Source organism: Amblyomma americanum, chromosome 9 (assembly GCF_052857255.1).
Source record: "Amblyomma americanum isolate KBUSLIRL-KWMA chromosome 9, ASM5285725v1, whole genome shotgun sequence".
In the NCBI taxonomy this organism is placed as follows: domain Eukaryota; kingdom Metazoa; phylum Arthropoda; class Arachnida; order Ixodida; family Ixodidae; genus Amblyomma; species Amblyomma americanum.
Window position 1 is genome coordinate 80,225,544 of NC_135505.1, and position 12,885 is coordinate 80,238,428.

Genomic DNA, 12,885 nt, shown 5'->3' on the forward strand with positions numbered 1-12,885 from the left:
GGTCCGTGGCTGGGCGAGTGGTGTTGACCCGGGAGTATATAGTGTGGGCGCACGCCGCGTCCGTTCTTCGCGCCAAGGCAGGCGCGCGCATGCGCACAGCACAAACTGCACAATTTCCTCATCATTCTCGCGCCGGGCGCGCGCCCCCATTGGTCAGGCGTGGAGACCGTTTCCCTGAAAGTTCCACTTCGTTCTACGGATGCGCCGCCGCCGGCGCGCGAACGATGTGGAGAGGGCATCACCCGTTACGTCACGCTCAAGTCTACGCCCTCTCCGTCGGCAAAGAGTAGCATTTACTCTAACCTTCTCGATTGTTCGACGGCGGGCGCGGACATGTTTCCTTTGGCGTCGCGCCGGTGAGCGTAGTGGAAAGGGCAGCGACACACACAAGGTTAGGCGCTCTCCGGGGTTCTTGACTGTTCTAAAACTACGATGCACGCTGGCAACAGCGCTTCTGCGCTGCGCCGGTTTTCCGATTATGCGCCGAATTGTGTGGCAATGCCACAGGCTGCGTTGAGCGCAGAAACAAGGATGCATTACTAGACACGGTATGGATGGATGGATGGATGGATGGATGGATGGATGGATGGATGGATGGATGGATGGATGGATGGATGGATGGATGGATGGATGGATGGATGGATGGATGGATGGATGGGCGGACGAACGGATGGGCGGACGGATGGATGGATGGATGGATGGATGGAGGCTGAACTCTTTAAATCGGGCGGTGGTTCATGCCACCTAGCCATGACTTGTGAAATTTACTCTTGTCTTGATTTTAGCCACCCGTCAGATAACCTTCGCTTGCTTACACAAGCACAGTGAGCGCCACCTAGTGCGGCCTCCTGGCGTACCACACAAATCCGGCTCCGCTTCACGGCCTGCTTTTGTCTGGAGCTCGCTGTGCACCATATGTCATAGATATTGAAATGTGCAGGAATAAAAAGGCAACAAATAGCTCCAGCAACAACTGCCGATTGGAACTTTTTCTCTGCCCATCCGTTTTCTACCCTAGGCTTTGAGATTTCTTCTCAAATGCTGCCACGACATAAACATTTATTTTTTATCGGCGTTCAGAAAAAAATTTGAGATCACTGCGGCTACGTGCGTCAATGCGAAAAGGAGGCGTCAATGCGAAAGCCTTCTCGAAACTCATCGCTTTTCAAATTTGACGCCATGGTTGCTTTTCCGTCCACTTAATTCATTTTTTCCATTTCCGTAATTACTTAACCATTTTTACTCTGATTAAAGCCTCTTTTCATCTCACTCATTTTGGGCTTTCAAATTTGGCGCCATGGTTGCTTTCCCGTCACTTGCTATGTACCCAACCAGGCTATTCAACCATCTATTGAATTTCGTTTCTATTCAATTAACTAATTAATCTATGCCAATCAAAGTGTTTGTTAGATTAATTTTCACTCATGGAGTCGCCGCGGTGGCTGAGTGGTTATGGCGCTCGGCTGCTGGCCCGAAAGACACGGGTTCGATCCCGGCCGCGGCGGTCGACTTTCGACCGAGGCCAAATTCTATAGGCCCGTGTATTGTGCGATGTCAGTGCGTGTTAAAGAACCCCAAGTGGTCGAAATTTCCGGAGCCCTTCACTACGCCGTCTCTCATAGCCTGAATCCCTTTGGGACGTTAAACCCCCATAAACCTAAACCTAATTTTCCCTCATCGAACACATTTAAATCTATTTCAAACTTTATTTTCACTTCTTTGCCTATTTTCCCACCATTTCGCCGTCCAAGGCTGTTTTCCGCTCCACTTACTATATCGATGTTCGTGCTGTTTGGGCGTTATTTACATTATTGGCTCTAATTAATTAACTAATCATCCTATTAATATCGATTTTTTGTGCATCATCGTCCCATCGTCCTCTATCGATCACAACCATTCGTTTGATGCTATCACATCTGAAAACGTCACAATCGCTCCTGACACGATTTTGTGACACGTGTTGGTGACGCAACCCCGCCGACATAGCCTAGAAATGCTTTCGCATTAATAAGCCACCGCCACAAAGCAGTAGGTGACCGGGTACACCCACTGCGCCAAGCGACAGGTGAAGGAACAGATAACAACGCAATTGCTGCCTTGACGGCATTAATAACCATAATTGGTTTTTGGGGAAAGGAAATGGCGCAGTATCTGTCTCATATCGTTGGACACCTGGACCGCGCCGTAAGGGAAGGGATAAAGGAGGGAGTGAAAGAAGAAAGGAAGAGAGAGGTGCCGTAGTGGATGGCTCCGGAACAATTTCGACCACCTGGGGATCTTTAACGTGCACTGACATCGCACAGCACACGGGCGCCTTAGCGTTTTTCCTCCATAAAAACGCAGCCGCCGCGGTCGGGTTCGAACCCGGGAACTCCGGAACAGTAGCCGAGAGCCCTAACTACTGAGCCACCGCGGCGGGTGGATATCCTGAGCTGAGCTAATTTTTTTTTAACGCGATAGCGTTAAGGGCCGCGTGTCGTAGAAAAGCCGATGTCGTCGGCGTCGGTGGCGTTGTCTGTGAGCGAAAAATGGCGCCGTATTTCACATCTCGGTGAACACCTGAACCGTGCCGAATGGAAAGGGGGTTTCCGTTCCTTACGGCGTGGTACGGGTGTCCAGCGATATATGTGAGACAGGCGTCCTTTCCTTAAATGGTGCAATGGGCCGCGCGTCGCGCCGTACGTATGATGCCGCTCCGTGGACTCCTTGGCCACGCTGCAACAAGCCGTCGCGTCTCACTCTTAAAGGCGAAGCTTAATCGTCCTCCAAATTTTTTTATTTTAGTAGTCGGAGGTCGAGTTAAACCTTGAAACTTTGTAGGGATGTCTTCTTAATAGTGTATTAATCATGAATATGCCACTTTTGAAAAATCAAAATTTTCGCATTTTTGAGCGCTTGAGACCCGCGTCCTCCCTTCAACTGAACGAGTGCGCCTCGAACCGGAGCTCGGCGCAAGCAATGATCCTCTTTCTCAGGTAATGCACGCAAGTACCATCAGCGCTAATCTCATTGATGCGGTCCCCGGCTCATCAGGGCCTGTGGGGGAACAAGAATGCGCACGCGAACGCCCGAGGGCTCACTCTCCGCTCGATCACCGCTGACGCTTAAACTCCACGCGAGGAACACCTCCCATCTGGTGACGAACTCACAAGGTGATTCCATGAAATAATTCCTCATCATAAGCTCGGTCGTAAGACCTATCCAGTAGGTGCCTAACAGCTCATTAGGAAAGAGGAAAGCGTGAGGAGGAAACCGCAAACGGAGGTGTTTCCAAACCCTCAACTGTACAGTAAATGGCATCCAGAAGTCTTTAATCCTAGATGTACGCACTGCAATAGGATTGCAGATCTAGTCCACATGGTCTGGACCTGCCCCTTCTATAACGAACCGAATAGAAATGTACAATCCTGGGAAACCTTATTGCTTAACCCCTAAGCCGAACAACGCAAAGTCATCGGTCCCGCCCTGACCGCCGTCCAGTCCCAAGGGAATCCGGCCAACGGTTAGGGGAATGAATGGGGGTTTAGGCTATAGCCTTTCCCGCCGTCATTTTTGACGGGAGCAAATTAATTTCTCTCTCTCTCTCTCTCAGTGGATGCACGTACAGACGTCACGAAAAAAGAACTTGGAAAGCTCAGGGCGCTGCAAGTATGTCTCGTCAGTGACTCTAGTCTCGTCGAAGGTCATTTTCGCTTTCGAACCCGCTTTACAGTTACCTTTTGGTAAGAAGCTTGTGCTATATGATGAGTAGGAATGCATTCTTTGGTCAAATTAGCCTCTAGAAAGTGAAGAGCAGTATTATTTATACCAGTTTTCCACTATCCTAGTACACCTCAGCGGGTTCTCAAAGATAACAATGAGATCTCTGTGGTTGCGAAGCTGGCTTACGGCAGCTGTCAGATGAAACGAACTGCGGACAGTGCTCGCTAAACAGCGAGAGTACTGATATGTTTGGAAGGTATCTATAGAGATTTGTTGGACTGATGGATGGAATTAACTTTATTATACAAAAAAATGGCAGTGGCTTTAGCTCTGCTATGCCAGGATATATGTAGCGAAAGAAAGTGTGAAACTCCCCGCCTTGTTCACATATTCTACAATGTACGAAGCACAGGCATAAACGTTCAGGATGACCTGCAGGTCCACGTTTGATTTCAGCACCGAGGCTATCCAAGAATTGAAGGGGTCGCGTCACTCTTACGCCTATTCTCTAGGATAACGACAAGTTGTTTTTCGGTTTCTTGAGCCCGCCGCTGTCTCTTGGTCGCATTCCATCGTTCATCACGGGACGTCTCCAGTGAAGCAGGACTCAGGTCTCTCCTCCGGCTGCTGTCGCTGCTGCTAGCGGTCGTGACACCGGACGTTAAACGTGCCTGTCTCGCGGCGGCATATTCACGGCGGCGTTTAGCCAGTCGTTCGGCGCGCTGCTCGTCTGTTTCCTGGGCTATTCGTTTCCTCTTCATCTCGTTCCGCTGTCGATTCCAAGCCTCCTTCAGCTTATCAGAATTGTCGCCGTCCATACTTTCGCCTCAACTGTGGCTGCGGCGCACGCGAGCTCTCCTTATCAATCCTGTGACATCTTATCACGCATGCAACGCAGCTATCGAAGAGAGAGGAGGCGAGGGCAACGACGAGGAACGCGGTGTCACGTCCTACCAAACGGCAGCGAGCGGCGCGGTGCGACGTCATGCCAGATGGCGCGGCGAGCGCGCGAATCGCAGTAACCTTCCGCGGCGAGTCGCGCGTTGTGACGTCACGTGCCTCCATGGAGTACCACCACGGCGAAATCGCGAGTTTGCGGCCAATAAAGCTTTCGCTTTAAAAATTAGCTGCGGTTCAACTACTGCTGAACCTAGTTAAATAGTGAAAGCTGTGGTGTATCGGGTAAGCAGACGCGGTTTGGCCTGTAACGTTGAGTGCGTTCCACACAGTGGATAGGGGACACACATTGTCAAGGGGCTGGTCACCCAATGAACGCTGCGGCTCAATGTTGCAGTGAAGCGTGTCTGCCACCACAACGTTGTCAGCGCTAATGCATGTAGCCCACATCTCTCTCTCTCTCCCCATCGCCACATAGTTGACAATTATATTTGTTTTCTGGGGAAAGGAAATGGCGCAGTATCTGTCACATATCGTTGGACACCATCGTTGGACACCTGAACCGCGTCGTAAGGGAAGGGACAGAGGAGGGAGTGAAAAAAGAAAGGAAGAAAGAGGCGCCGTAGTGGAGGGCTCCGAAATAATTTCGACCACCTGGGGATCTTTAACGTGCACTGACATCGCACAGCACACGGGTGCCTTAGCGTTTGGCCTCAATTGAAACGCAGCCGCCGCGGCCGGGTTCGAACCAGGGAACTCCGGATCAGTAGCCGAGCGCTCTAACCACTTAGCCACCGCAGCGGGTCCACATACCTCAAAGCGCTATTGAAGCATCCATTGAATCAGGGAGCCAGTTATGCGCCTTCCTTTCCTCAAAATCACTGGAGTCTAGAACGCTGCCAACGCTAACGCCAATGAGCACAAAGAAGGGCGGCGGTTTGTAGCTTCAGTGCCGCGTTTCTGCTACAACGTTTTAATGCCTACGCATGCAACGCACATATGTCACTACCGCCACGTAGCTTAAAGCGCGACTGAAGTGTCCACCGTCCCAGAGGGCTAAATATTTGTCTTTCCTTAGCTTTCGAAGAAAATTGAATTTGAAAAAAGGAAATGGCCCAGTAACTGTCTCACATATATCGGTGGACACCCGAGCCGGTTTTCAGGAAAGGAAATACCGTAGTGTCTCCCATATATCGGTGGACACCCGAACCGCGCCGTAAGGGGTTTCACCTTTGGCCCACTTGAGGGTCAAAACCAACCGCAAGCACCTCGAAATCGTTACGAGGCAGCATAGTTAAGCTTTCTCATGGCAGCGGCTTAGCTCGGCTATGCCAAGATATACGTATACCGAAAGCTAAGGCATAGCATGATTAGCCTTGGTTAATCTTGATTGCAAGTCCAGGTTAGCCTGGTTCTCTAGCTATGTTGTTATCGCATTAAAGACGACGCAACTGTGGTTGCGGTGCACGCGGGCTCTCCTTTTCAATCCTCCATGTTATCAGGCATGCGACGCAGCTGGTGAAGCAAGCGGAGGCGAGTGCAACGTCAAGGTGTGACGTCATACCAAACGGCGGCGGCGGCGAGCCGCGCGGCGTGAGGTCATGCTAGATGGCACGGAGAGCGCGCAGAGCATATTAAACGTCTCGCATATCTCGGTGGGCAACCGAACCGCGCCCTGAAAGTGATAAATGAGGGAGGGGAAGAATAGAAAAGTGAAAATTGAAAGTTGCATTTTGAGGAAAGGCGTGGCGCTGCGCTGCGGTAGAACACCTGTGGCTCGGTGCTACTAGTGGCGCATGCGCAGTTGTGACTAGGGAGTGAGAGAGAGAAATGCCCCGTGTGTCATCACTGCTCTTCACGCTTACGCAGCACGGCTCTCCAGGAATCGCGCGAAACTGTTCAACCTGCAGCCAGTAAAGCTTTCGCTTTAAAATAATTGAAGGGGATACTCAAGCTGCGCCTTGAGGGTATGGCGCGATAGCCTAATGGGTTAATTCCCATATATGCAGGTCATTCTCTGCATTCATATATCCCTGGGAGTCCTCATACTGCCGAAACGCGGGGGACTCAAGTTATAGTCATAGTTCGTCGGCACATAGCTTCCGCGCCGAACGAACGGGCAGCAAGCCGCAATCTTCGTGGTGAACGCGCCTTCGATGTCTGCTGCGTTGTTCACCGCTCACCGCGTGATTCCTGCGTGCCCGCACGGCCCCACTGCGCCCGAACGAGACGAGCGGGAGGCGCTATACAGGTACACTAGGAGGCGCTGTCATAGCGCGCTATCTTATTTGACATGCAATTATATGGACAGCAGTACGGGGGCAAATCAACAATTATCAGCTAAGAAAGAAATTAACAGAGAGAAATCTGTGGAAAACAGATGCTGACGAAATCGGCACTGCAAACATACAGGATCTTTAAGTAGGAAATTTCTAAAGAGCATACCTATGATAACTAGGGGAAGCTCTTTTGTTCTGTGCGGACAGGACGGGAGTTTTGCGGAATAAGACATATACAGTCAGGTACCACAAGATAGGCACGTTGTGCGATGCTTGCGGAGAGGAGGAGGGAACGGTGAACAGGATGTTTTTCTGTAAAGATTTCACCCTACAGTGGAAAGCAGCGGACAGTGAAGGAAAAGTAGATATTAAGCGGGTAGAAGTAACTACGCGATGGTTATCTGATTGGTGGCTAAAATCAAGAGAAGACTAAAATTTCACAAGCCATGGCTAGGTGGTTGACCCGCCGCCCGATTTAAAAGGTACAGCCTTGTCCATCCGTCCGTCCGCCCGTCTGTACAGTGGCGTACATTGCGAGGAGGAGGATGGAGTGGTTTTAGTAGGCGCCGCGTGATGGCGCACGTGCGCGCCAGGCGAAGAGGAAAAAGTAACGGAAACGTACGTTGATATCGCTTAACTGCGACTTCTGTAATTTCCATGCTCATAATAACTAATATACATCACAGCACATGTCTCTAAAGACCCCTTCTAAGACAACACCGTATCCATTAGACGCGCCTTTGTTTATTCCAAACCATCGAGCTTCTGGCTGCCCTGCTAGACGGACGCAGAAATGGTTCGCTCCGAGCGAGGTGCCGCAACGGCCTTTGTTGGCCGGGATGAATCCCTTTATGGGCCACCTCCTGACGAATGTATGCGTCTGTGTGTTTTCTTGCACGGTGATACTTCGAAGCGTCCGTATCGAATAGGGGACTTTCGTCAACCATTAGAAGATGCCGGCGTCCTTAAGGATATCGGCGGCATTGGTGCTTGCCAGATGAGCCACCATCCGTCTCGTGAGGTTTCGTACCCAGGAGGCAAAGGACGCTGTGCTTGCGACCGGGGGCCTGAGTGTGAATGGCGGCTACTGTGCCATTATTGACCTTTGTCGAAAGGAGATCAAGGTGAAGATTCACTGGGTGCCATTTCACATACCCAATGAGACCCTTTGGAAGGCTCTGAGCGAGATCGGAGAAGTGATGTAAATTCGGCATGAGGAATGGAATGTTCCAGGATTTATTCAGCGGAGTCGACAACACGTGTCGCTAGAATGGTGCTTAAAGAGGGGGTCACGGCGGAGGAGGTGCCGCATCTTTTCAAGTTCTACGGGGGCTCCGTCCTTGTGCTTGTGCCTGGTAGGGCACCTCCTTGTCCCCGGTGTCGCCGACGCGGTCATATCCGCCGCGACTACCAGACGCCTCGCTGCACTAAGTGCCGCGCCTTTGCTCATGTCCGTGAGGACTGCATACGTACTACGTACGCCAATGTGATAGGGCGGCCTCAGAGGACTGTGACGATAAAGAGGACATGGACATCGAGGAAGCTGAAACGACGGCCCCTGATGACCGTTGGAAGAAGAGTGTGTCTCGTGATCAAGGAAGCGTCTGTGAGGGAAACATGAAAACATCGAGCGAGATGCCGAACGAGCAAGATGCTGTCAGCAGCCCGACTGAAACGCCGCCGAAGAGCGACCAGGTGTCTGCAATGAACGGCGAAGCGGACCCAGTCCAGGACGACAGGGCATCACAAGATGGCACCTTCGGCCTGGCTAAGCGTGCCAAGAAAGTGTTGCCACCCCCTTCACAACCTTCCACCGTGGTCAGGTTGCAACGCCTCGAGCGCCAGTGGCTCAGAGTCACCGAGGCAAAGAGAAGTACGTGCCAGTCCCTCGCACGTCGCCTCGGAAGGTCCATGTGATGCGCCGTTCACCACGGCGGAATTGAACAATGCGCTGCAGCGCTGCCGCCGCCGCTCGGCGCCCGGACCGGACGGGGTGACATACCAGATGCTGCGAAACCTGGATGCGCAGCAACGACAGATCCTCCTGCAGCAGATCAACCTGGTGTGGGAACGCGGGGAGCTAACGGAGGATTGGCGAACCGCGGTCGTTTGTCCCATCCGAAAGGCAGGGCGCCCACCTACGGAGCTGAGCGGATACCGGCCAGTGGCATTAACATCGGCGGCAGGTAAGCTCATGGATCATATGGCGTTGCAGCGTCTGAACGAGCGGGCTGCGGAGGCTGATTTGTTTGACGAGCGGCAGACGGGTTTCCGTGGGATGCGGTGCACGGCTGATTCTATATCGGACGTTGTTACAGCGCTGGAGCATGCCAGGGCAGCAGGCCAGGTTGCGCTGCTGCTGCTACTGGACGTCTCAGGCGATAACACAACGTTCACCGTGCACCAATTCTCGCGGTGCTTGAGGGGGCTGGTGTGAGCGGGCGCCTTTTGCGATTCGTTCATGGCTTCCTGAGCGGGCGCACCATGCGCGTACGAGTAGGGGGTAAGCTCTCCAAGCCTCGCCCGGTCGACATGGGCGTGCCGCAGGGCTCTGTCCTATCACCATTTCTGTTTAATGTGGCCATGTCGGTGGTACCGGCCTCCCTCCCCACGAGCGGGCGACACCATGTGTACATGTCCATATATGCAGACGACATAGCTCTGTGGTGCCGGGGACCACCGGGCGAGGCGTTCCGCGTGTGGGGGTGCCTTCAGGGAGCCCTGACCGCAGTCGATGCCAGCTTGCGCGGCCTTGGTCTGTCGCTGAGCGCGGACAAATCGGTGGCTATGGCCTGCGTTTCGCGCTCGCGCGCGCACCTTGCGCCCTTGTCACTGGACGGGACTCCGATTCATTGGCGTAAATCGGTGCGGTACCTTGGCCTGGACATCGACTGGCGCCTTTCCTTCCGCCCCGCGGCGACCAAGGCTTGTCTGCAGATGAAGAGGATCACCGCCGCCGTGCACAAGCTCACCGCTCGAGGCCAGGGCATCTCCCAGCAAGCCGCGCTGCGTCTATACAATGCCGCAGCTTTGGGGGCGGTGCTCTATGCGCTGCCGCTCGTCACGGTGCGCAAGCCGTGCTGGAAGAAGCTCGAGCTTCAGCACCGCAAGTCCCTGCGCGTGTGCCTAGGCCTGCCCAAAAACTCGCAGTGCGCCGCAACGTTGGCCGAGGCAGGAGCGTGGCCCCTTGAGCTCCAAGCAGCGCGCAGGGCACTGAATCACATCGACCGGCTTCGCCGCGCACCGGACGGCGGTTGGCTGCTGCAGCGTATGCGCTCGCACCCGCGCTCACGAATGGGCGCGGCGCTGCTCGAGTATGAGCAATTGACCCAAGGCCCACCCCCCTACGGCTCCTGCGCGCCCTGGCCTGCTGCCTCGGAGGTACAGCGAGAGATCGTCGGCATCGCGGGAAAGCGGAGCACACCCCTCTGTGCTGTGCAGCAGCTGGCCAGAGCCGTCATACACGAGGAGCTCCAGGACCATCTCCTCGTGTACACCGACGGCTCAGTGGCCCGCGACAGCTGCTCCCTTGCTGCGGCGGCCACCATCCCCGCCCTGCGACTGCACAGCCAGCAACACGCAACCTTCCTGGGCTCCTCCACCACGGCGGAGTTGATGGGGATCCGGCTCGGGCTGGACCTGCTGCTCTCCCTCGGCCCTCCGCCGCCCAGGAGTGCTCTGCTGTGCGACTCCCGCGCCGCCCTCAGCCGCCTGCAATCTAACGGCCACGGTACCCCACTAGTGCGGGAGATTCGCTCGCGCATCGAGCGCCTCGCGCAGCGAGGTTGTGCCGTGCGTGCACAGTGGGTGCCCGGTCACTGCGGCATCGCCGGCAACGAAGAAGCTGACGACCTCGCGACCGCTGCACACCAACTACCTGCCAGCGATCTGCCCCTTGCGCTGGAGGACGTGCGTGCGGCCATCCAAGACCATCTCCGAAAGCAGCACCCCGACCCACGCATCGCGGGAGGTGAGCGCATCGACAGTGTCACCGGCTGTCGCGCACTTACACGGTCACAACGTGCAATGATCCTCCGCGCGCGCATTGGCTGCGTGTGGCCCGGGGAACGACGGGTGCGTCACGGAATCGCGACGAGTGATATGTGTGACGGATGCGGTGCAGTAGAAACTCTAGAACACCTGCTCCTTCGCTGCTCCGCGTTCGCCGATGCTCGTCGCGATATGCTCGCGGCCTATAGGGCGCAGGGCATACTACCAGACTCCATCAAGACGCTATTGTGGCCGCAGGGCAGTGCGCGCACTCGTGAGCGAACTTTGGTGAGCCTCTCTGCATTCCTCGAACACACGGGCTTGACGTCCCGTCTGTTCTCCGTCAGGTAGTTACACGCAGTGACCGAACGCTCCGCGAGTTCTACCTTGAACGATTGATAACTGGACGCCCCACTCCAGTTGTAACCAACACAGTGCTGTGCGCGTGTGTGATTTAATACCTCTAAAATGAACTAATCACGCGCACAACCTGGACACATTTCTTATTGTGTAAATAGTTTGTACATATTACTTCTCCCCCTATCCTCTCTTCCTGTCCCCTCACCTCTTTAATTTCATTTCTCCATTCTGCCTGCTGTCCTTTATTTCCGCTGCCCCAGCTCAGGTGCTTCAGTATCAATGGCAGATGCCGGGGCTAGCAAAAATCTTTTCCTTCCTTTTTACTATTATTTTTAATAAAACCACTACCACCACCACCTCAGTCTCGGTCTTCGTCCGCGTCTTCTGTACGCAGCGCTAGGCGCGCTGATTAATCGCCCCTTTTTATGGGATAAGGCGCAAGCCTGGTAAGCTACCTGGATCTTGTTCGTGCAGGATTCTCAGCATGGCTTGTCTTCTATCAAATTTAACATGTGGCACGTTAAACGTGCGCGGACTAGCAGCTAGGCGCAGACAATGTCAGCTAAGGCGTCTGTTTAATGAGAAAGACCTTGACATTCTTGCATTACAAGAAACAAAGATAGAGAGTGAGAGCGCGACAGACGCTATCGTTGCGCAGTTCAAGTCGCGTTATAACGTGCGTGCTAGTCATGCAGTGGGGACGTCATTGGGCTGTGTTCTCTTAAGACCTGTCTTGCTATCTAGGAGCAAGCAGTGGTGTGTTGCTGGAGGGGAAGGTTTGAGCTCGGTGATTTGTTGTACGGGGAGGAAAATTTGAGAGTAATCTGTGTGTATGCTCCTACAAAACCGCGTGAACGTCTTTTGCTCTTCCAAGATCTATGTGTGTACATCGAATGCAATAGGCCTGTCATTGTTTTGGGGGATTTAAAATGTGTTCTCAGTGCAGATGACCGATCAGGCTCAGCGGTTACCGAAAGCAAAAGTGCTATTTTCTTGAAAGAAAACATTAAAAAGTATTCACTTCAAGACGTTGCCCAGTTCGCAAATGGAGGAATAAGACGTCATTATGCACATTTCCAAGGGCGTAGTCATGCTAGGCTTGATAGAGCTTACGTTTCCCTTGAGCTAGCAGCGATTTGCGATAACTACATCGTCGAACCGGTTACATTTAACGATCACTGTTGTGTCATATTCACCATGGGAAGGAACCCGACACCTCAAGCGAAATTCAGCTGGGACTTGTGAAAGCTCAATGCAAAATTATTAAAGAACGATACGTTTCTTTTAGAAAGAAATAACGTGTTAGAAAAAGTTTGTTCAAGTTATGAGAAAAGTTGGGCAGTAAAATGGGAGGAATTTTAAAGTTGATGTCAAAATGTGGGCTATTGAAAGGTCCGTAGAAATCAAACATGCTGAAAAAGCTAACCAAAGGACCTACGACAGATGTTGAAAGAATTATAGAGGAAAATAAAGCTCCGGGAGTATACCCTGATCTTATCAGCGAAGTTAAAGCCAAGCTTGAGGCTATCGATGTGACAGGGTTTCAAGAGCTGCAATCTGTGCACGAGCCGATCGCTTGCTGGCAGATGATATGCCCAGTAGGCGGAATTTGACGACAGAAAAAAGATACGCTAGAAGGAAAGATACCGTAGAATAT